The sequence below is a fragment of the Heterocephalus glaber genome, unplaced genomic scaffold (assembly GCF_053883595.1).
Source record: "Heterocephalus glaber isolate CG9 unplaced genomic scaffold, H.glaber_assembly_v1.0 deba00001556, whole genome shotgun sequence".
NCBI classification, from domain to species: domain Eukaryota; kingdom Metazoa; phylum Chordata; class Mammalia; order Rodentia; family Bathyergidae; genus Heterocephalus; species Heterocephalus glaber.
Genome location: NW_028258347.1, coordinates 345,133 through 369,065, shown reverse-complemented (window position 1 = coordinate 369,065; position 23,933 = coordinate 345,133). Strand labels below are relative to the sequence as shown.

General features: G+C 51.6%; 1 protein-coding gene across 4 annotated transcripts in view; it reads left to right on the top strand.

The window, feature by feature from the left end:
* Positions 1 to 23,933, top strand: part of Ncald (neurocalcin delta) — a 383,940-nt gene that overhangs the window by 335,029 nt on the left and 24,978 nt on the right. The window contains exon 1 of one of the 4 annotated variants that reach the window (XM_087190756.1): positions 11,969 to 12,332. The exons of the other annotated variants lie outside the window; for them this stretch is intronic. The gene's annotated coding sequence lies outside the window, so the exon portion shown is untranslated. Of the gene's footprint in view, positions 1 to 11,968; positions 12,333 to 23,933 lie in introns of those variants that run through there. 4 annotated transcript variants of the gene reach the window in all.

Here is a 23,933-nt window from a genome sequence, read left to right as displayed (position 1 = left end):
GGAGCCGGCCTGGCTGAGGAGGGACGACAGTGTGACAGGACACTGCTGTGGAGCAGCACTTGGCCGACCTGCCCGCAGGAGTACGGGAGAGAGGGTCAAGTGCTTTAGGAAGGAAGCTTGGGGCCGACTGTGGAGCCATGGGTGAGGTTGGCCCGAGGGGTTAGCCTGACCCTGACAGCCTGGGGGGTGCTCTCGGCAGGAGAAGCTGGGGATGCGGGTTTGGGGGATGCAGCTGCTCTCAGATCTGAGGGAGACGAGTCAGGAAGTGAGGGTCCTGTGCACCTCCCTTGCCCCAGGAGCACAGACGCTCCAGTGACTGTCGGGGGAAAGAGAGATGCTGCCATGACTGTTTCCTGACATGAGGTTCACTCTCTAAAAACGGGGCCTCCAGAAGTGGGGTGATGGGGCAGACAGTGAACAGTGACTGTGGGAAAATGTCATCCCTTGGAACACAGGGACGGGAAGCCCTTCAGTGGCGGAGAGAGGAGAGGAGAGGAGAGGAGAGAGGCAGGTGCTGCCCTGGCCCTTGGCCTCGTTCTTGAGAACCAGACTCAGGCTCGTGCTGGCTGGGGCTCCAAAGCTCTCGGGAAACTCACACCCTGCACTCACCCAGAGAGGTCGGGCGAGGTGAGCCACCTCGGAAAAGTGGCCTCAGTCACTGTTCCAGTGTCCTGCTGTGGCACCTCGAATGCACCACTAATTTTTTTTAAGCGAGACTAGCACTAGACTTGAGAAGTTGTTTCCTGTCGCAGTGGGAACAAACGTATGGGTAGCAGAAGCTCTGGGGTCATGTGTGAGGTTGGGGACAGGCGCTGAGGGCCACAGCAGGTGAAGGGCAGGAGGAAGGGATGAGTGTAAATATTGACGGGGAGCAGGAGGAAATGAGGGAGGAAAAAGAGCCTCAGCATGAAAAGGATTTTGCTTCCTGGAAAGATGCTGCTCATGCTAAGAGAAGACAGAGCCACGGGGGCTGGGATGAGTCACTCTGGGCTTGACGGTGTTAATCTTTCCAGCTGAAGACGGCTGTGGGACTGGCATTGTTCACTGCCAGGAGTGGATGGGCCTTGTGTGTGGCAGAGCAGGGAGCCTCAGGATAAACCCAGTAATCAGGGGACACCACACACCATGTCTGCAGAGCCAAGTCAGACTCAGAGACTCTCATCCGGCCAGAGTCTCCACAGCCTCTTCCAGGGACTCATGGCAGCCCCAGGGGTGCTGAGCCAGGGACTCAAGGACCAGCCACCCCGTGGGACCCATTCTCCCAAGATCCTTCACTCGAACAGTGGCCCAACTTTTCTGTGAAGCCCTTATGAAGGATCGTGAGACATTTCTTTCTGTCCCTAGATGGCAGAGCCATAGCTCTCCACGGACACTCACGGACGAGGCCACTTCTCAGTTTCCTGCCACTGGTCTTAATAAAGAAGAGGAGGGCTTGCTTTCTGGGTGCCCCGCTGGTTTAGGGATTGTGTGGTTTCCTGTTCTCCCCACATCGGCTGTGCTTCTACAGCCCAGTTCCAGTTCAAGCTGAGCTCACAACGGCATAACCCTTGGGGACTCCCTTGTCACCCCTGGACATTGCCACTGGTAAAGGGTACACTGGCTCACCTGGTGTCCCTGCATTCCAGGTACAAGCAAATTCACACACGCTAGAGAGGCCAAACATGAATGGTTACCCGTGAAAGTTTGCTTTTCCCTCTTCTGCTGTTTATAAAAGAGTACAGATTTTTTAGTTGAAATGGATTTTAGCCAAGAATGGTAACTAGACAGTAGGAGTGATGTTACAATGTAGCATTTTCCAAAGTGTTTCAGTGTAACATCTTTTTTCAGTGCCTTTTACTGCACCCGGTTTATCCAGGCGGTGACCCCTCTTTATCCAAAGACAGCTGTGCTGGGCGTGGTTAACAGCACAGCTGAGGCAGGCAAACTGAGCTCCTCCACACGGAAGGTAACTAACTTCCTGTCCGAATGCAGGCACTTTGGAGAGCCACAAGGAGCCTTGCTGAGGATACAGCCAGGGCCTTGGTGTACACCAGGAGGGGCTGTTGGGCCGAACCAGGAGGGAGAAACATCTGTCAATAAAGTTAACTTCTTTAAAAATTGAGCCTTTACGTATGTCACATTGTGATTGCAGTGAGAGCTGCAGAAAGAAAAAGGAAAAGAAAAAAAACAACCAAAGCCACCTTCAAGGAACTGAGATCTGCCAGCAGAGGGAAGCAGCTACGGTGTGTCTAACAAGGGCCAGAGAAACTGCAGACACAGCACATAGAGCCTAGGGCGCTGGCCTGGAGGTCAGTCCGCAGCTGGGCGGCCGGGTGCAAGGTCCACAGTGTATGAGCAGCCATTTGTTTTGGTTGGTTTGTTGATTATCTCGTGCATTTGGTAAATGTGAGGACTTGCTGTGTGCCGTGCCTGACAGTGGCTAAGGGCAGGATCTCTCAGGGAGACGCACCTGCTTCCAGTGGCCGCTCTGCTGGACCTCTGAGACCCGTTTACCCACTCTGACCTCCAGTGTCCTCATAGTAGCATCTGCTATGGTCTGAGTGTTACGTTCCCCCAGTTCACAGTTTGAAAGCCAACCCCCCAAGGTGGTGGCATTAGGCATTAGGGGGATCAGGTTGTGAGAGCGGCGTCCTCATGCACGGGCTGCAGATCCAGAGACACCTTGCCCTTCCTCCTCCTGAGAACACTGGGGAGGGGCCATGGTGAGGCAGCAGGCAGCCCCTCAACCAGAGGCAGCACAGACTCTGCCAGCACCTTAGCATGGACTTCCTGTCCTCCAGAACCGAGAGAGAGAATTTCTGTCTGTTTGTGGTGTGGTGTCATAGCTGCACAAATGGAAGATAGTGCTTGACTGATACAGCTGTTGTACACTGTTGTAACTGAGGAAATAGCATGAGGGTTAGTGTACAAAATATCCGGCAGTTTCTAACATGTAAAAAATGCTCAAGAAGTGATAGGTTTGGTTGTTATTACACGTCCTGAGCAGGTTGTTGGAAATGCAGGAGGGCTGGGGAGAGGGACATGCTGGGAGGTGAAAAGGGACATCTTTGGGCTTTTAGAGAATCCAGGGAGGACACGAGGTGAGAGGGCCTCACACACTACAGCCCAAAGGAAAGAGCTCATGCTGATTGCCAGAGCTGGGGCCTTGTCTCCATTTGTCCTTCTTCCTATCTACTCAGGTACTCTTGGCACCAAGGAAGAGAAAACTCATCCCCAATTGTAAATAATGCATGTATTCATTACCTCACCTCCTAGAAAGTCCAGAGGTGAGCTCCATTATTCTGGGGTTCCATGGTGTTGTCAGGAGTCCACAGTTCCACTCTGCCATTCCCAGATGTGGACTGACTTGCCTTGGGGTGGCACAAGGGCTGCAGCAGTTCCAGGTTTTGCATCTACACCAGGCACTAGAGGCCAAAACAGATGGTCTCTTCCTTGTGTCCAGGAAGCCCTTCTCAGAGCTCTGCCCTGCACTTACAGACTGATGTGTAAGTCTTGTTGGCCAAGCTGGATCCCAAGTCCCTTCCCACGCCCACCAGTGGTAAGGTAAAGCTACTGAGTTTGTCTTACGAAGATCAACCTCTACCTTGGTGGGGCAGGGGTCCTTTCATCTTCCCGACAGCCATGACGTAGCAGACGGTGAGGGGCACTTTTAACGAGGCCGGGAAGAGACTCAGTTGCTGGGTGACGACCACAGGGCTCAGACTTAGCTCTCCGCTCTCCTGGCTCCACCTCATCTTAGTTTCTCCTCAGCCCCGGCCTTGGCCCAGGATCCCACGTGTCCTGCCTTGACTTGGCTCTTCCTGTCCCTGTGCCCTCCCATGGTCTTCCCATTGGCCACCACTTAGCTTTCCATAGAGTGCAAGTCTGACTGTTGCATTTCCCAACTTCAGAACTCTCAAGTCAGACCCAGGCACCCTTCTGAAGATGTTCCAGGTGTTTTGCATACAGGGGTCCCTTCCACACTCATCTGCATTTTCACTTTCCTTGTTTGGAATTACCTGAGATCCACCGTGGCTGAAAAACATTAAATGGGAAATTCCAGAAACAAACAGTTCATAAGGTTAAAGGGCCCACTCTGGTAGAATGACATGCTGCCCGCCTGCCCCTGCTGGCCCACACGCCATCATCTGCCTGGGTGCCCGCACTGCAACACCCCCTGCCCGTGAGTGGCCATCGTGGATGCATACACTGATGCAGGGCTCGGTGCTGCCTGCAGCTTCTGGTGTCCCGGGGCTCCAGCGAGGAGCGACCCCCAGGTGTCTCTCTCCTCGTCCCAGGGAGGGACAGTCACCCATTCGAGTTGTTTCGTATTTTCCATGTGTCCTACCATCTTCTCCACCCAGCAGCTCCGGATGGCTTCCGAGCTTCTGAGCGGCCAGCCCAAACTGGGCTGTGTTCTGAAACATGCTTCATACTGCAGATATTTAGGAATTCCAAACAGGATTATTCATGAATATTTGTGAAGTATTCCATTCATGATTTTCAAAATTCTGACATTGTTGAAGTAATGATGTTTGGGGTACATTCTTAGGTTAAATATAGTACATTATTAAAATCGATTGCAGCTATTTCTTTTTTATTTTTAACACGGTGACCGGAGTATTTCGAAGGACATGCAGAGTGGGTGTTTGCACTGTCTTTGTCCCTGCTGGTCGCAGGGCCCCTTTCCCCCACCTCGGGCACACCAGGGTTTAGAACCCGGGTGAGGCACTCTCCTTGGTAAAAATACCGTGTGAGAAAATCAGATTTGGACATGAAAGAACACGGGACAGTTTTGTGTTATTTGACTACAACTTACAGATTTCTAATGCATGAGCTAACTCTACTGTTTTCTAACTCATCCAAAGCTTCTTTACAAAACTGTTCTGTTGTGTGTACCGCAGGGTACCAAGTTGATATGAATTAATCAGAATTTTTAAAAGATAGACCCTAGGGTTTAAAGACTTTTCATGAGGGTTGCTTATCTTTGTTAGTTCTCATTCTGTCTGCTCATACATTCCTCAGAAAATTCTGTTTTACATGGTGTCTCCATGACTACAGCTTCCAGAACATTTTAGTTATTTTTACAGTCATTATTAGGAATGAAGAAACAGATGTAAATTTTGCTCTTCTATTCAATTCCACTGAATTACAACTGACAGTTGCAGTTTTATGGATGAAGAATTATGTACACATATATATTTTATTATTTATTATATTCTTAGCAGGGACTATTTAGAAGACCAAGAAATGATATATTCTAGAAAATATTTAAGAGAAAAATCTATTTACAATGGCACAGTGAAATCAGAAACTTAAAAAAATATATTTAATGACAGACACAGGGAATTCAATACAGCAGCCAAAATAAAAGCTATTTGGGTGGGGTTCTCTTTTTCCAGAAATGTCTGGTGAGTTTGTACTTCCACTTCAGAAGTAAGCAATATTCACAGCCCTAACCTGTACCCTGAACGCACACCAGATTACTTGCGCTCGCTCCTGGCAGTCGTGAGCACAGGGTCTGTCTGCTACTCTCTGAGGCGCTGCCCCTGAGTCACGGAACCGGCAAGGGGCCGGGTCCGCTGTGGGCACCTCGGACTTTAAGAAGTGCCCTGGCCGGCCATGTGTGGGCATTGCTTCCTAGGAGCCACTCAGACAAGCTCTGCCCCAGTGAGGTGGGCTCCGGGAGCAGGGATAGAGCTCGGGCTTCAGCCCTAAGGCCCCGGAGAGCTGGTGACCCCCCCGCCCCCGCTCCTCCCTCCTCCACCCTTCCTCTCTCTCCCTTCTCCCTCCCTCCCTTCCTTTGCTTCCTCCCGCTTTCTGTTAAAATGTACATAATACAAAATGCAGCACTCTTAGGTTGGACCATGGCATTCGGTGCACTCACAGTGCTGTGTCACTGTCTCCATTATCAGCCCCAGAGCGTTTTCTGCACCCCCGACAGAGCTCCCGTTCCTCCCTTCCCCCAGCTCTAAGTGTCTGGCGTTCGTGCATCCTGGGCATCTGCCTGGCTTCTTCCGTGTAGCTGAACACTTGTGACTCCCTGCTGAAGGAGCCACCACGTGGGACTTTCTGGTCAGTTCCTGGCTCGGAAGGCAGCCCTGCCTGTCTCGCCTGTACCTCGGCGGGGGATGAGATGTGAGTTCAGGCATTGGCTGATCACAGCCCTGTTTGCCATCGCCCTCCTTGACCATGCTGTGCAGGACAGGCAGCTGAGCCTGGGGGGCGTCACTAACGGAGCAGGCCGGGCCGGACTCTCCCAGCGGCCCCCACCGTGGACTGACTCCCAGGATGCCACCTGACAGCCCCATGCCATGCTGGGCAGGGATGCACAGGGGATCTGTGACAGTTCCGGGATGGCTCTGGTTCTCCCCGGAAGTCCCCTGGCCTGGGGACCACCCCCTGTGCTTCAGTCTCTTCATCTGTAAATCGAGGACAATGGGAGGATCAATGTCGGGCCAGTTGTGGGACTAAAGGAGTTAGTGTGCCGAGCACTATGGGAGCATGGTCACAGCTCACCAGGGCCCACTGCGGTCAGGAGGGAAGGCAGAAAGGGGAAGTGCTTGGCATTCATACCCTGAGCCTCGTGTACCCAGAGAAGCGCGAATGCAGGCTTGGCACACCAACTCAGAGTTACACGGACCACGCTGAAGGATGGTGCGTCCATCTCCCCACTTACACAGCAGGGTCCTCGAGCACACAACGGTGAACATTTTCTCTGCATTCTCTGGTGCGCTTGTGACTGTGGTAACTACAGTGCATTCCAGGGAGCCTGTAGGTGCTTCAGCTCGAGTCTCAGACTCTAGCCTTTGCTGGCCACAAGAACTTACTGTCTCAGCCTCCCTGGAAGTCAGGAGGAACGGCCTGGTTGGCGGCTCAGGAACATCATCAACGATTTCTCAGCTTACTTTCTCATGTATTCGGTGTCACTCCATCCCAAGACTTTGTGGTCACAGCCTAACATGGTGGCACATGCCTGTAATCTCAGGACTCAGGAAGCTGAGGCAGGGAGATCACCATGAGTTCAAGGCCAGCCTGGGCTCCATGGTGAGGCTCTGTCTCCCAACAAAAGAGACTGTGCTCACAGTTCCAGTTGTCAGCTGCAGAGAAGTGGCTGCTTCTCTTCCTGTGTCCCATTTTATCAGCAAGGAAAACTTCCTGGAGGCCTCGAGCTGACCCCTTGGTAAGAATTGGGACTCTTATCTTCCCCACCCCAGTTCCTGGCATGGGAGTGCACCCACCATCACTGGATTCACCTGAGCCCTGGAGGGAGGAGAAGATGCCAGATCGGTGTTAGGGCCCTGCTTGTGGGGTAGGAGGAGAGAGAAGTGCTGGGCATGCTGCCAGCATGTGGTGCTGGGAGTTGGGAAGCAAAGGTGTCTAGACTGGATTTCCGGTGGGAGCCGCTGTAACTGGATATTTCAGAGTTGGATATTCTGAGTGTCATGTTAGTGTTAATCTCATCGAGACCGGGCCACATCTGTTCCTCAGCACAGATCGTTGTCTCTGATTCTCTCCTTCCCCTAATGCCGAGGGAATAAGGGACCGTTGGAGACCAGCTGGAATCCCATCACGCCGCATCGCTGTGATGCATTGTCAGATTTCCCATGGAATTTTATAAAGGATCAAGTAAGAAATGAGTGCTTAGCCAAGTATAAGGCCACACTTTTCAGAGATTAATCTAATGAAAAGCATATTGAACACATCGATGCAATACCATGTAAAAATTATGTGGAAGTCTGCGTGGTGATGGCTGCTTTGGTGTCGGCTTGATGGGTGGAGAAGGGAGGGCAGACCCCTGTGTTCAAATCTCATCACAAGTCTGAATGGACACGGCTGTTAGGAATGTCTGTCTTGAGCCTGTTCCTGAGTTTGTATCCTGCAGAGAAATGGACATAAATAATAACCCTAAATAAAACAGAGAGAGTAACACCAACGTGCGTATCACAGCTGTTACTGCTATTGTTTATACCTAACACTCCCATACCCCGCTGGAGGCACACTTGGTGAGGCATTGTCACACCTAACTTACACTCGTGTGACGGTGCTCATCTTCCTTCTCAGCTCTCTATGTGACACGGTGTCCATAATGATCTAAGAGAGACTTGGATTCACATCCCGCCAGTCTTAGAGAATGATTTCCTCTCCCTCAGCCTCAGTGTTGTCATCCGTGAAGTGGGGTGAGCTGACCTCCCCTCCCAGGGTCGTTACGGGAAGATAGTGTGCAGATGTTCAGCGCACGGCTAGGTGTTGAACTGGCAGTGATCAGCAGGCCTGGGGTACCGAGAGGCCTGGGATGAGCGAGAGAATTGTCCTATAGCTGGCAACCGTGACAGTAACATAGCAAGGGAAAAGCAGGTGTGTGGGGATCTGCACTGAGACACTGCCTTGTGATTAAGTATCCCCCAAACAGCTGTAGCTGAGTCATGGCTCTGCAAGCTGTGTGAGCCCTGGCCATGCCTCGGAGCTTGGAAACCCCTTTCCACAGTGTTCCTCGTCTTTGATTGTGTGTGTTCCCAGAGTGCCAGGCTCAGGTTGGATGAGGCTGTGTGATGGACAGAAAATGTCTGTTGGCTGATTTTCTTCACCTAAATCCCCGTCGCTGGTTTCAAAGCCCACTTCCACACCGCTGACACTGCTGCTTGCCCCAAGTGCGGGCTCCTGTGCATTTTGCACCATGAGAGGTGATGGCTGATGGGGGTGGATCTGCTGTCCCAGGACAGCAGGGGAGTGAGTGGTCGTAAATCTGTGCAGGATGCACCACAGATCGGCTGGCTCTCTCCTGTCCGCAGTCGCTAGTTCTCACATTGGCGATGGAGTCAGGACATGGTGGCCAGGCCCTGGGGAGGCTGGTGTGGCTCCCTGGCTTCCTGGACCCTTGACCCCTCATCCCCACCCCAGGGTGCTGCAGGAATAGCGCCTTCTCTCTGTGTGCTGCAGGTAGAATGGCTGAGGCACACTGTTGTGACTGCCTGGCCAGCATGACTGCCCCCGCCACCACCTTGGCCCCATGGTCTGTGGAGATTCTCCCAGCTCCCTTCCTGAAGCTCAGCCTTGACGATGAAGATGTATGGTAGAGAAAGCAATAGGAGACAGGGTCTCTGCCCCAACCGAAAGCCAGGTGCTAGGATTCTGTGAGCCTTGGCAGAGAGAAAGTGTGAGCCAAAAATGAGGGCTGCGTGTGGACTCCAGGGCCAGGGTGTGTGCGGAGCCATACTTGTGTGCAAGGCCCTGAGGACCCTTCCCGGCCCCAAGCCAAACACAGCAAACACAACTGCAAGCCATGGAGGGCCGGCCGGCAGTCTCGCTGGTTTGGATGGAGACTTGTCCGTGACTGGGGGCTGTTTCTCTGAGTCTGAAAACTGCTCCATGAATTATGCAGATGTAAAGCCTTGGCTCTCTGGAGATGGAGCTGCCTCTGAGGCTCTGGTGAAGCCGACACTGTTCTGCTCTGGAAGGGGTGGAGAGGGCTGTTCTGGCGGAAAGGCAGAGCCGGGTTCTCCGTCCTGGCCGCTCTTTCTCCCTACACTGCACGGCTGGGTGGGGGCCCGGGAGGATGGGGAGGACGCCGAATGCCAGGGATGACGGCAGCCGGGACAAGGAAAAAGGGGGGACAAGGAAAAAGGGGCGCCCGGGCCTGAGCCGCGCTCTCCTAATTCCCACCACTAAGCTGTGTTCCACCGCTAAGCTCCTCGAGCTGTGTTCTCCGTGGAGGTCACATGGACGAGTCATCCAGGTCAAAGCCCTTGCTGTTCTCATCCTGTTGTTTCCGGGTTCACTCGTGCAACACGAGGGTGTGCTGGACGCCAGCTAGGCTGTCCTTGGCCTGGAGAACCCTTTCCACCCTTCCGTCCTCATCTCTGCCTTAAGGGGGCCCTTGTCCCCATTTGCGGTCCCAGGAGTAAGGCCGACAGCCCCAGCTGGGGCCTCACTCGTGGTGTCCCCCAGGGCATTTCTGCAGTTCAGCTCTGACCTCATCTGTCCTCAGGACCCCACGAGGAGATCAGGGTCTGGGCATCCTGTTTCTCCTGGCAGCTGTGACTGATGGAAACAGCTCAGAGTCTGTGTGCTGCTCAGGAGCGAGGGACAGGAAGATCAGGAGGCAAGCATCACTTCTCCTGCACTCACCAGTCACATACCTGCAAACAGTGTCCCGTCCCCCGTGACCATGAGCCACCTCCACATTTCTGAATAGAGGCAAAATCCAGCCATTCTGACTGCTCTACACACCAACCAAGCGTGAGGTGAATGGCCCCCCTCACCATGATTGTAGTGTTTCTCATTTCTTGTGGTATCACCTTGACCAGAGCATACTTTTGCTTATAAGAGGCCATGGCTTTGCGGTAAGCAGTGGGCCATCTGGTCTACCAGCTGAGCGAGTCTGGCCATCCAGCCTATGACCTAAGATGTAATTTCCACTGAACTATCTTGGTACATTGGGAGCTTTCAGGAAGGCCTTATGAAAGAACTCACAGGGCAGTGGGACTTCTGAGTAGACATCATTTCAAGCTTTCCTCCTGTGCCATAGAATGTGGCTCACAGTTTTATTCTAGGAATAATGTTTATTCAAATCTTTATTGACCAATTATTTGACCAATTAGGGATAAATTTAGTCACTTTAAAATACATCATTTAATACATACTAAAAATCTTTATAATCTAATAAAAAATTGGAGGCTCTGTTTATTAATCCATATATATAGCACTTTTTTATGTTTGTTTGTTTGAGTTTTTTTGGTACAGGGGATCAAACTCAGGACCTTGCACTTGCGAGGCAGGCGACAGCACCGCTGAGCTAAATTCCCGGCCCATACAACACTTTTAAAACACAAGTTTTTGAGACTTTAATAAATGGCCAAGGGCCAGGGATTTAGCTCAGTGGTTTTGTTGCCTGCTGTGCAAGCGCAAGAACCCGAGTTTGATCCCCAGTACCAAAAAAAAATATATATATATATATATGGCCAGGTGCGGTGGCACATCCTTGTAATCCCAGCATTTGGGACGCTCAGACAGGAGGATTGCTGCACGTTCCAGGCCAGCCTGAGCTACATAATGAGACCCTATCTCAGAAAACCAAAATAAAACAAACAAACAAAGAAGGAAAACAGACCAAACTCCGTTTCGATCAATGTCGTGTTAATTCTAGAATTTTATTGTACTTTCTTCTTTCATTATCACTTGCTCTGCAAATGCAATCAAGTTCTATTTTTGCATAATTTTGTTATAACAGAAAGTGCTGCTCTTAAAGAAATGAGCAATTGACTCAGAGGACTGAAATAATCTCTATCATTTATCTGTTGTGGACATCATAACTCACTGACGGAGGGCATGCGGGTCCTGGCAAATTCGGCTTCACTGTCATGCGAACAGGAACAGTTACGTACAATACAACATCCTGCCTTATTGTTTCCCCTTCAGTGAAACTGTTTCAGTGAATTCAGGTTTCCTTTTGGTTTTATTACGCCATAATCACGTTGCTCCAGTCTTACCCACAAAGTCTGAATTGGACTCTAGGAGTAATCAGATTTGAGATTTATCTTTAGATTTATCACCACTAAGGAAGACTTATGTTGCCATTTCTAGACCCTGCATCGCAGGTGTATTTGTGTTTCTGACTGTACGCTGCCTGCTCATCAGTGTAAGGTGTTTACATGACGGAGGCATGACCCCACTGTCCTCTCTCCTTGGCTGGTCCCTGCAGCTCCACACTGTGGCGACCTTTGCTGGCACCACATCTGCTAAGCTACGTGTACTAATAAACCTTTCCATGCAGCAAGGTTAGTCAAAAAGGCCGGAAGTCACATTACTCAGGGTAAGGGAGAATGTAATTTCTTTTACACTTTCTTCTAAGAAAGTACATTTTGAGGTTCAGCAGAGTGCTATCTGTGAGTGGGACACAGGAGGCAGGACGCCACCACCTGTCCTGGCCACGTAAGCAGAGGGCAGGGTCCACCTGCTAGGGCTGCGCTGGCCATGGCCCAGGTAGACACACCGGCGAACGACAGCCGTGTTCGAGTCGTGTTGGGATGTGCGAGAACACTTTCTTTCCAGACTCATTCTACAGGGTCCCTGTCCATCGTCGTCTACTGTGCTCCGGGTGAGGGAGGACAGAGGTAGTTCCACAGACCTGGCCCACCCTGGCAGCATTTGGAAGAAGCAGAACGAACTGCAGTGCTCTCAGCGGGAAGGGACCGGGTGTGGACGATGCAGGAGCAAAGCCGCCCAGGCGCACGCTGCAGCCTAAAAGTCAGGTCGCTCAGCCCCATTGCGCTCCCTGACTCAGAGGCGCCCAGAGCCTGGGAAGTGTGTTTTTGTCACTTTGTGGATATGGGTTCGCCTTTCTTCTCTTCAGGGTAAGCTTCCATTTCCCTTTTCTCTTAAAAAGAAATGAAAATGGTGTGTGGAGAGCAAGGCCGCACAGGGAGGCAGGTCCTTGCTCCTGCAAAGGTGAGCACCGCAAGCAAGCACCGCAGGGCTGTCCTCCCAGGAGCTGCCTGAGCCCCGCGCTGCCTGGAAGGAGGCAGACTCCAAAGCTTGGCTTTCAGCCCCTTTCAGCCCTGGGCAAACCCTCAGGCTCCATCCTCCTTTTCTTCTTCAAGGATCTGCTGAAATGGAATCTGCAAAGGCCCTGTACCTTTGTGCAAGAAAGGTCTGAGCTTCCTTTCAGTGTGTAGCACTGCGGAGCTGGAAGAGTGCTCTCCCCGAGCTCTGAGTCCATAGGTATTAGTGGGAAGAGTGAGGAGATCGCGATCAGCTGTGTTTGATGACAAAAGTAGTGACCTTGGTTGTGTCTAAAACTTTTACATGCTGCATGATTAGAAGCAAAGGGAAGATTGGTCAAATGGGAATTGTGAGTTTCAGTAACGGGTTCAGTCCACCCACAGATTTTTGTTGAGCAGCCATTACGTGAGGAGCCTTGTTCTAGCCACAGGGGTGATAGCAATGGACAGAATAAACACAAGCCTCAGGGACCTCCCAACGCCTCCACTGCAGCCAGGGAAGACGGGTAATAAACAATATTGGAGGTTGTAAGCCTTACTGCAGCCGGCAAAGCAGAGGGGGAGACTCCTGTCGGGGAGGTGGGCGGCACTGAGAGGGCTGTGGGGTCACCGGGAGGGAGGCAGGGCTGGGTCACGAGAACACGCGTGTGGGGGGGGGGCGTGGGCAGGGCGGGCAGCCCACGGGGGCGGGCCTGGCGCTGGAGGCAGAGAGGGTGGGAGCTCGGGAGGCTGGGGGCTTGGAGAGAGGGCTGCGGGGCAGGGGAGGTGTGGCCGGGAGACTGCGAAGAGCTTGTTCTCCGGACTCTGTTTCCTGTCTCACCTGCTCTCGCGACACCCGGCTGTGTAGCTGAGGGGCTGCTGCGGGGAGCCTTACGCCCAAGGGGTGCCCCCCGCCCAAGTCAGCCAGGATGCGAACCCGGGGCCTCTGCTCCTAGCACCCATAGCCTTCGCCTCTCCCGGGCACGTGTGCTGCCCTCGTGGCGCCTGTGTTCCGAGGGCTTTTCCTTGTCCTCTGCCAGCTGTGGTGGCCATCCTACAAAAAAGGTGTCGATACTACACTGTATTTCCTGAGAAGGAAAAGCAGAACAGGAGGCGGACGCCTGCCTGAGCACCAGTGAGTGAACTGTGGCCCCGACAAAGAAGGCGTCAGCCGCGCTGGTCTTCCTGGCGGGGGGAGACTCGTGGGGAGTCGCGGAGCCACGGTCTTCACTTCTCAGGTCCCAGCAGTATCTGCCGGCTGCCGGCTGCTCACCCAGCTTCACGCCGCTGTCTGGAATTCGGCGGAGCGGGGCGCAGTGTGGTGCCCTGATGAGCAGGAAAGCGGCTCAGCAGAGCAGAGCTGGGATTTCCACAGCCACAGGCTCCCAGGGCTGGGGGAGAAGTGCCAGCCACACTCAGCTTCCGGCCCGGCTCGGTCCTGCTGGCTGGAATCAGGAGCGGGCGTCAGTCCCACCCAGCGGCGCTCCGGGAGTGACTCCCAGAAGGGAGGTCCCGGGCTTACAGCCCACCCAGAGGAGCGCTCCCGTGTATGAAGAACGCGTCGCTTCTCCTCTCCCTGGGCTGAAGTCGGGTGACTGCAGCCCGGAGTGAGGACGTGGGGATGCCGATCAGGTTGAGCGTGACCTTGAGAGGCTTGGAGGCCTCAGAGGAGAAGCAGAAAAGGGTTTCGAGAAACAGCCTAACAGGACCTGGGAGGGAGCCTGAAACAACGGAATGTGAAGGTTTCTGACCAGACTGGGAGGCAGGGGAGGCCGGGTAAGAAGTGGTAAGCAACCACAGGAGGTGTCGCTGAGGGACCAGGAGCCCCGGGCTGGTGTTTTCCCAGCCACACCGAGGAGGTTCGGCTTCTAAAGTTCACTCTTCTCCCTCACCTCTCCAATATTCTTTTGAAAAGCTGGCCTTAAAAATAAAAAAGCAATAAAACATGGGGGAATCATTTCTTCCCCTAGGAAAACCTAGGAAACCCCTGGGAAAGACTTCCCGATCAGCTGACTCCGTGTTTGTTACTCAGTGGCATCGTCCCGTGTGCTGTGACCCCAGGAGAGGTTCAAGGCCTCCTCCAGCGCTCCGGGCTTCCCCGGGTTGCCCCTGGGTGGCACAGATTCTATTCTGCACTCGTGGGCCGTGACTGCACCCCTGTGGTGAGGTGCACACGCTGCCGAGCCGATGGCGTCCCTGCTGCCACTCAGCCTGCTCTTGGAAGGGGCACCGGGGAGACGGCAGAGGGCTGTGGTCAGAGCCAGAGCTGTCCCTGCACTCTGATGACTTCTGAGACTGTGACGTGAGGCCACGCTGAGCCGAGGACATCCCCAGGGGGAGCCAGAGCCAGGACGTCTGTGAGTGGCACAGAATGAGCCCCGCTTCGTGGTTCAGAGGAACTGGGTTCCGATCCATGCCTCCCAGAGCCTCGGGTTTCTTCTATCTGCTATAAATGGGAGTTATAAATAAGAGTTCTACGTCAAGCTTTTGTGAGGAGAGCTTGAAAATATATTATGTATGTATTCTCGGGTTGTACCTATTTATATGCACATATATGTGTTATGTGCATATATGTAAGTGCATGTACATATGTATTTCTATATATAGTACATGCGCATGTATTTCTGAGGCTATGTTCTGAGAAACGAGTCATTATCCATGTTGTCATGCTGTCAACATCACGGGGTGGGCTTATGCAGACCGATGGCCATGGCATCACTCGAAGAACTCACGGGCCACCCTTTCACATGAGGACCCCGTGGGCCAAGCCATCTCCACGGAGGGTCTGACTCTCTCCCAGCGCGTGACTGGCCTGTGTTCGGAGCACAGATAGGAATTCCTTTTCTTTCTTGTTCCTGCAGTTTGGTGGCTGAGCTCTGAGTGAATTAGGGAAGAAAATGGAGAGATGATGTGAGCACCCTTAAAAACCGGATGTTACCATCCAGAATTGTGTTCAGACTTGAAGGCTGTTGGTGGAGGCCACACCAGTGTATGGAAAGAGTTCTCACTTAATGTAGCTCCTGGGAGGGCAGGGCAGGCCTCCCGAGCTTGACGGAGAATGACCTGAGAGAGAAAGGGGAGGAACCGCGGGAGGTCTTGGTGGTGGTGAGCAGGCACTGTCCTCAGCGAGCCCACGCAGGGCCACAGGGGAGAGGGGGTGCAAGCTGCCAGTCGCCAGACACCAAAACTCTGACCAGACTGTTACAGAGGCGTGGAACCGAGCAGCCTCTGCTGGAAACGAGAGTCCCAGTGAGGTGGACGGAGGGAGAAGGTGGCTCCCTCCTAACCCGACGGACACTGCCTCGGGGCGGTGGTGGAGACACTAGAACCCCGACGTAGCGGAGTCCACGGGCTGTCAGGCATCCACGAACCAGGGTGTCAGAAGGAGGGGAGGACACCATGAATTCTGTGGATTGCTACAGTCAGCAAATGAAAATACGCATGCTCGGTTCAGTTTGCATTTCAAATAACACATAACTTATTGTAAGTTTGTAAAAAAGTTGCTGGCTGCTTATCTGGAATTCAGACTTAGCTGGCGTCCTGTATTTTTGTCAGTTGATCAGTTTGTTTCTATTGATGCATACAGCTTTACGTATCTGAGGGGTACAGTATAATTCAATACGTGTGTCAGTGTGTGGTGATCCAGTGGTGGTAACTGGCACTTCTGTCTCTCCAAACAAATCGTCGTTTCTATGTGCTGAGAACTTTTGAACTCTTCCAGTTATTTTGAATATATGATAAATTATGAGAGACTATAGTTACCCTATTGTACTATAAGACACTAAAATAATTCCTCCTAATTCAATGCCGTTATCTAACCTCTCTCTATCTCCTCTGCTCTGCTCTTTCCTAACTTCTAGTAGCCATTATTCTGCTCTAGTTCTTTTTTGAGACAGGGTCTTACCATGTAGTTTAGGCTGGCCTTGAACTCATGGCAATCGTTCTGCCTCAGCCTCCTGAGTGCTAGGATTACAGGTGGCCAGCACCACAACCAGCTCCACTCTATTATTGGGTCTGCTTTTTAGCTTCCACACAGTCATGAGAACGTGTGGGATTTATCTTTTTGTTCCCGGCTGGCTTCACTTAACATGACGTCCTGCAGTTCTAGCCATGCTGCTGCAAATGACAGGAATTCATTGTTACAGGTAACTAATATTTCACAGGTGCATTAACTGAATTCTCTTCCTCCATTCACCTGCCAATGGTTGATTGGCATTGGTTGATCCTACATTTTGGCTATTGTGAACAATACTACAATGAACATGTGAGTGCAGGCATATCTTTGAAGACTGATTTCATTTTTTTTTTTTTGGATGGGTACCCAGTAGTGGGATTGCTGGATCACCTGGTAGTGCTATTTTTAGTATTTTGAGGAACCACCAGATGTTTTCCAATGTGGCTGCACTAATTTACATCCCTACCTGGCTGTGTATCCATGTATGAAGGCTCCCTTTCTCCACACCCTGGCCAGCCTTTGCTACTTTTTGTCTTTTACATAACAGCCACCCTAACGGGAGTAAATGACATCCCATTGTGGTCTTGATTTGCATCTCCCTGATGACAGTGTTGTTGAGTATTTGCCATCGTTTGTTACTTGTTCGTATGTTTTCTTCTGAGAAGTCCCTGCTCGGTCATCTGGACCCCTGTATTTTATCTGGCAGCTCCAGCAGGTATCTGGGAACCCTCCAGACTGGGGAGAGAGCTCTGGGGAAAGAAGACAATCGTAAGACGTTTACTTCAGGTGGCATCAAGCACCTGCCTGCCGACCTGCAGAGGCCCTCCTGTCCTAGCTTTCTCCCGAGATGCTTCATTTACACCCCTGCCAGCAGTGTCCCCTGCCCCACATCTGTGCCGGGGAGACTTCACCCTTGGTACCAGTGGCCTGGGTGACAGGAGGTGCTCAAAGCCACCTGAAGTGTCGCCTTCCATATGGGACTTGGTAAAGCAGTAGGAGCAAAGCTTTCTTTAATAAATGCTCTCATTTAGTAGTTGAGAAGCTTAAGCAGAGGGTGAGCCGCCATAAACTTCCCGTTCTTGTGTCTGTCTTCCCAGACTACTGGGTGGCTGCTGGGGTTGGCACAGCAGACATGACTAGCTGGTTCCGGCCACTGCTGGCGTTGTATTTTCTTTACTACTTGTTACTTGCTAAGCTTCCTTAAATCTATCATGTCATTCTTATCTCCACCCTAACAAGTATCTTCCTTCCCTCCCTCCCTTTCTTTCTTTCTTCCTTCATCTTTCTCTTCTTCTCCTCCCTTAACAAATTTTGGGCACTTCCCTCTAATTTGGGACTGGCCATTGTTTCAGCTTCTCTTTTATCTGAGCTTAGTATTATTCTAGAAGCTTTGGGGCCATATGGTGCAAACTCAATACAAATCATCTTATCAGTAAGATTTTTCTTAGGAAACACCATGGTAAGGACACAGGTTTCTATATTGAGGTTCAGAATGATCTTAGAAAACACTTTTTTGGCCTGGTAGTAGCTGAAATGTGGCGTGGTCGTGTCTGGAAAGTATCCGTTCCTGCTGCAGAATTCCTTGAGTGCGTGGTCTGGTCTCCAGGGAACATGGCCCTGGAGGCAGAGCTGTGTCCAGCAAAGGAGAGCTGTGTGCTGCGATCCAGGACAGCAGAGCCCAACCCTGGGGTGGAAGAAAATTCTTGTCAATGACAACAGATGCTTCTTGAGCACACAGTATTTTCAAGAGTGGTGCTAGGTGCCAGAGATAGAGTATGAAGCAAGACAGACGCTTCCTCATCATTGAACTCAGCATCAGACAGGAGACGCTAGTCTCATCAGGTTGTGCCTGCCCATTGCCTACACAGTGACTGTCTCACATGACGCCCGTCCCGTGCTCAGGGGCACCTTGAGCACACGGCATCAGGCACCTCTGCTTCCTGGTCCAGGAGAGCGTGAGGGCGGAGAGCCATGAGCTGGGCTTGAGGCTGCAGGAAAAGGCGATGCCTTGAAAAGCCAGGAGTTGAGGCTGAAGCAACAGAAGATTTCGGAGCTGCTGAAGTAACACATCTCTTCAGGCTGCAGTGGGAGGTGTGTCCTCCTAGGCACCGAAGAATGAATGCCAATTCAGTCACATATGTGTCCCTGAAACTTAGGAAGACAGGAAGGGGACAGAATTCCAGTTTCAGCTCCAATTCTGTCACTGTGAGGATACAAAGTCTCCAGAGGAAAATGGCTTATTGGGGAGCTTGTAAGGAAGTTTCTAAAGATCACTATAACTGAAACTGATGTCAGGAAGATCTTTGCAATAAATTCTGCTTAAGGAACCATGGCTAAGATAAATGCCAAGGAAATAAGAGAAAAATAGAATCAACCTAAATGTCTATAAAGGGAAATCAGTTAAATATATTCTACATAATAAAATACCAAAGAACTATATGCCTCACATTGTTCGCCACTGGATCTGTTACTTAATTCAATGCTCAGCAGAAGTAGTGCTTGCAATTGTTCAATCAATCAATAAATGAAATTCAGCCATTTAAAAAGACAAGATCCTCCCAGAGGTATTACATGGAGGAGTGTTCATAATGCCCTTCTAAGTATGCGATGTGGTCCCATTAATGGTGAGAATGTATAGAATTTACAACACGCATGTAAGTGTCTAGGATGATCCAGGGCATGTAAATTAAACAGGTGGGACTGGCTATTTTCTGTAGGGTGCCACTGGATCACAAGGGTGTTCACGTTCTCATTTTTACACCCCTTTCTACTTGGATTTCTTACCATCCCCCTTGACTGTGGCTTCACTTTCTGCAGTTCAGTTACCATGATTAACTATGTCCGAATAGGTCACGTGGAAAATTCCAGAAGCAAATACTTTATAAGTTTTAAATAACTTTTATTATAGTGTATTGTTATGATTGCTCTATTTTATCATAGTTTACTGTTGCTAATGTCTCACTCTGCCCAATTTGTAAGTTAAACTGATCACAGGTATGTGTGCAAAGGGAAAGGCACAAGTCTCTGGGGTCTGGTAGGATCTGGGTGTCCTGGACTGAATTCCCTGTGGAAAACGGAGGCCACTATAATGATGTTTACTTTTGTTAATCAGCCAAACAAAGATGGCATTTCCGTATTTGGGGAGGGGTGAGACAGTCGTTGTTAGATAATGTTCAGATTCTTATCAGAAATACATATTTTATGGGGAGTAATGTGGGCATTGAAACTTGGGAAAGCTGAAGACCAGGCCCTCTCTGCGGAGCCACCTCAGAGCCCTGGCGGAAGCTGTAACCCTGCTTCCTCTGAGGGGACCACGTGACTTCCTGGGCTGCTTCTCACTCCACTGGAGGCAAAGGAAGAACCACATGTGTCTACTAAGTCTCCTGCTGGGTAGATCTTTGGTACCAGTTCGGGCCTTATCCCAAAGGCAGTCGCCCTCTGCAGGGAAGCAAGTGCAGGGGTGCAGTCCCCGAGGGACCCGAGAGCCCTTCCTGGGGGAAGTGTTTCCCACAGCCACAGGGCCGCTCTGTGACCCGCGTGGGTGTGGGTCTGTTCCCTCACCTCGGCCCATCTCGCCGCACAGGGGAAGAGGATAGATGTTGAGTAGTACAGACAACCCTCTTCGGTTTTCCCCTTCACGGGCCACTGGGTTTTGTGTCCTGATTTGTGTCGTGTGTAAATATGTTGGTTTGTGTGTGGTCTCCTTTCAGATCCCTCTGGTTCTGTTAAAGGGGAGTTCTGGAACAGTGAGCTGGTCAGGGTTTATTTAGTCATATTCTTTTTCCCCCAGTGACAAAGACAACTGACCTAGAAATGAAGTTGTGGATTTTAGCCACCAGTACCATGTGGGTGGCTGAAATGCCCAGTGTCTAAGTCATGGTAAATGAAGGCATATTTCCCTTCATCTGTGGCTTTCACGATTTCCTTCCTACATTTTAGGGGCCTTTATCCAGTTACGTTTAATAAATTAGATATTCCGTGTGTTGCCGATTCTCAGCCGCTCTGAGTGGACAAGTGAGGGGAGGGTTTTAATTAACCTTGTCCTTTCCATGCACCTCGCTGCAGCCCTGCTTGGCTTAGCTTAGCACCTTGTGAATTCCACTTTAGGAGACCTCACTTTGTGACTTTTCCTCCGCAGTTGGCCAGGCTGTCCAGGGTGAGCTGTGAGCTTTTCCCTGGAAAATCTGATTCAGGTCTCTGAGGAATTAAATCACAGCATCCTCAGAAGTTCATGAGGAACGATAGAAATGCTACGAAACAGACCTTTCGCTGCACAGATTCAACAGAGTCCAAGACTGTCCAGCTGCCATTTCCTTTCATGCTGACATCCTTTTCAGTTGCTACTCCTTTATTTTTCTTTTTAAATGGAAAGTTGACCTTGTATTTTGGATTCCTGCCCCTCTGTTGGTGATTTGGTGTCTTCTCTCGTCATATGCTTTTCCTCTTTCATTGGTTGTATTAACCCCGGATTTATTCTTTGAGCCCTGGGAGACATGCAGGACTGACACAAAGGCCATGCCAGGGAAGGGAGGGATATCTGGGAGGCCGGGGCACTGGAACAGAGACAGAGAGGTTCGGAGAGAGAAACAGAGGTGGCCTGGGCCCCCACACAGCCTGGTGGCCATGGAGGGACTCGGACTATGTCCCAGGAGTGTTGGGAACCTGTGTAGAACTTTATGCAGAGCTGTGACCCTGTCTGGCTTGTTTCTAGACCGTCGCCCTGGGAGGCTGAGTGAGATTAGACTAGGACAGGAGTATACCGTGAGAGTCCAGTGAAGAGAGCACGGGAGGGGACCAGGAAGGAGATGGTGCCACTGGGACTGGTGTGATGGCAAAGCAGATGTGACCATGACTGGATTGGGAGAAATTTGGGGCCCAGAATCAACAGCACACAGTGATGGGACCACAGGGAAGAGAACCACAGAGATGAGCAGCTGGGTGGGGGATGGTTTCCTTCACTGAGGCAGGCAGGTTGGGGTCGGTGAGAGATCACAGGATTCACACAAGAAACCAAGAGCTCCAAGTCTGATTTGTTTTGTGGCACTGAGCACTTTCAGTTGAGTATAAAAAGCACACATTGAGGACAATGCAGGCTCTGCCTCTATATTTTCTCACCGTCTGGCCAGCCGCCCCCTCTCCTCCTCTACTGGTTCCATCCCATCTCCCTGTCTCCATGTCAGAGTGACCAAAGGCTCAGTCCTCAGTCAGGTTGGCTCTGGCCATAAACCCATGAATCTGCTCATGACTGCTGAGTGCACCTTGCCTCTGTATCAGTCAGCCTTCCCATTGCTGCACAAAATCCCTGACACACACAACTTCAGAGAGGAGAGAAGCTCACGGTTTGAGAAGCTTCAGTCCATGTCAGCTGGCTCCAAGGAAGAGATGTCATGGCAGAGGGGCCTGGCAGAGCAAAGCCACATAGTTCATGGCGGCCAGGAAGCAGAGAATGGGAAGAGATACACCTCTGAAAGGCAGGACCCCAGGGACCCGCCTCCTCTAGCCATGAACGTCAGAGGGTGAACCCACTACTGAGTGTGCCCCCAGGATCAGTCACCTCTCCAGGAGTCTCCTCATCCAGCCAAGTTTCCACTTATGAGGAAGTTGAGATTAACCAGCACAGGTCCTCTAACTTGAGACTTATGTGTCCACCTGGCTGCCTGCCGTCTCCACCTGGATGTGTAACCAGCCTTTCAGTATTAAGACTGCACAGCTAAGTACTGATGTCCCTGTCCCTTGACTCACCCCAAAGCCTTGCCTCTCTGCCATTTTCCCCATTCTGTCAATGTCAGTGTCATCCTCAGACTTACTGTAGTTGCTCAGGGCATGCTATGATTTGTGTCCAGATGTCCCCCCAAAGCCTCATGTGGTCAGAGGTGGGGCTCTGTCAGAGGTGGCTGGATCTGGAGTGTGTGATGCTGGGATTCATGGCTGGTGATCAGTAAGTAGATCAGTTCACTGCTTGGCTTGGCCCCGCCCTAATCCCCACAGCCTGGATACAATACAAGGGACGAAAGAGACTTGTCTTCCCCTTGTTGTGTTGTTATCTCCTGTCGGCCACCATGCACTGTTGCCCCTCTGCCATGTGTCACCCTGCCTTGGAGCCAGCCGATTATAGACTGAAACCTCTGCATACTGTGAGCTAAATAACCTTCCCTCCTTTGCCTTTGGGTGTCAGGTATTTTGTCTCCACAGTGGGAGAAAAGTAGCCAACACAGGCCAAAACCTTAGGGTTGCAGTCCCCTGCTGTTCTTTGTTCCCTTCCTACACTGAACCCTCAGCCAGTCCTTCAGGCTTCGTCTTCGGCTGTGCCCACAGCCTGTGCATCCTCCCCGGTTCCAGCCGCCTCGCCCTGCCATGTGGCTGTGGGCCTTTCTGCTGGTCTCTTCTACCCCTTCCTCCTCAGCCTGCCCTTGCCTCTGTGGCACAGCGACCTGGCAGCATGTAAGCCACCGCATCCCCCTCTCCGCTCAAAGCGCACAGTAACAGCCCAAGTCTTTCTGGTCTCCTCTGTGAGCCTCGTCGTCTGGCCCCAGTTCCTCTCCCGCCCAGCCTGCTCCGGCTGCGCACGGCCTCAGTTCTGACCTCAGCACCCACTGCTGTCTCTGCCGGACCAGCCTCTGCTGGGCTCTCCCAACTCTGCCTCACTCGCTCAGGGCTTTTCGAGGTCACTTTCTTAGCAAGGCCTCCCGGGCTTGTGATTTAGAATTCTGACACCTGTCCCTCACCCCGCTGCCCACCTTCTCCTCTTCTCTACTTTTCTCCTTGGTGCGTGACTAGTGGATGTCTCACTTACTTTTCTTACTTGCAGCATCGCTTTCCCTAGACGGTGAGCTCTCTGGGAGGGAGGATTTTGCCCTTTGCTCCCTGTGCCTCACACACCCTCCTGTGGGCACTGGGCACCTGTTCATGGAGAGTATGATTACAGTAAGGTGTGTGCTCCCTCCTTTCTGCTTCCTCCTGAATGATTACCAAACTGTTATAATTTCTGCCTGTGCTTCGTGCCTAGTAGGGCATAGGGCAGGGTGGAAAAACCAGTGGGCTACCAGACAGCAACCTAAGCTGTGTGGCCTGGGACCACTCACTTAGCCTCTCTGAGGATTCATTGTTTTGCTTTGAAAGTGGAAAAGGCTGCCCTGCCCATCACACAGAGCTGCCGTGAAGGTTCCGTAGAATAACTATGAAAAGGCCACTGTCTTGGTCTGTTTGGTGTTACTGTAACAAAGTAAGGGAGACTGAGAACCTTAACGCAGAAAAGAGTATTTGGTATAGTTTGGAAGGCTGAAAGGCCAACACCGGGCAGCCCCACCTGTGGGCTCTGGTGAGGGGCTTGTGGCTGTATCATAAGCTGGCAGGTGGCCCACAGGACAGAGAGAGAGAGGTGACAGGCAAGACAGAATCAAGAGGCTGGAAAGCCACGCTGGCTCCTCTGTACCCATCCACTGGCCTGGGGAGTGAGCTACCCAGGAGCCCTGACCCATTCCCGACCCACGGATGAGCACTGCACCCCATAACCTCATACT